Source organism: Myotis davidii, unplaced genomic scaffold (assembly GCF_000327345.1).
Source record: "Myotis davidii unplaced genomic scaffold, ASM32734v1 scaffold332, whole genome shotgun sequence".
NCBI classification, from domain to species: Eukaryota; Metazoa; Chordata; class Mammalia; order Chiroptera; family Vespertilionidae; genus Myotis; species Myotis davidii.
This window is the reverse complement of record NW_006285779.1, coordinates 7,003,834-7,004,420: the sequence shown is the minus strand read 5'-3', so window position 1 is coordinate 7,004,420 and position 587 is coordinate 7,003,834.

Genomic DNA, 587 nt, shown 5'->3' with positions numbered 1-587 from the left:
ATCCGAGCTCTCTGAAAGCTGGTTTCTGTAGTTTTTTTTAGCTTCTATATGTTCTATGTTTCAAACTGCCTGCTCCAAAGCCTGCAGCAGCAGGCGAGGAACGTTGGAGTCCACCGTCACTGAAGCAAGCAGGCCTCATGTTAGTTTCAAGCTGCCTGGCTGCTGGCCGCCATCTTGGCTGTCAGTTAATTTGCATATCTCGCTGATTAGCCAATGGGAAGGGTAGTGATCGTACGCCAATTACCATGTTTCTCTTTTATTAGTGTAGATTAGTTTCAGGTGTTTAGCATCGTGGTTAGACAAATCATATTTTACTGACTTATCCTTTTTTTTTCTGTTCATCAGATTATTCACTTGATCTTTAGATTCACTTGTTGATAGATGTGTATTTGTTGTTCATAATTTGTATCTTTACCTTTTTCTTCTTCCTCTTCTTAAAGGATACCTTTCAATATTTCATATAATACTGGTTTGGTGGTGATGAACTCCTTTAGCTTTTCCTTATCTGTGAAGCTCTTTATCTGACCTTCAATTCTGAGTGAAAGCTTTGCTGGATAAAGTAATCTTGGTTGTAGGTTCTTGGCATT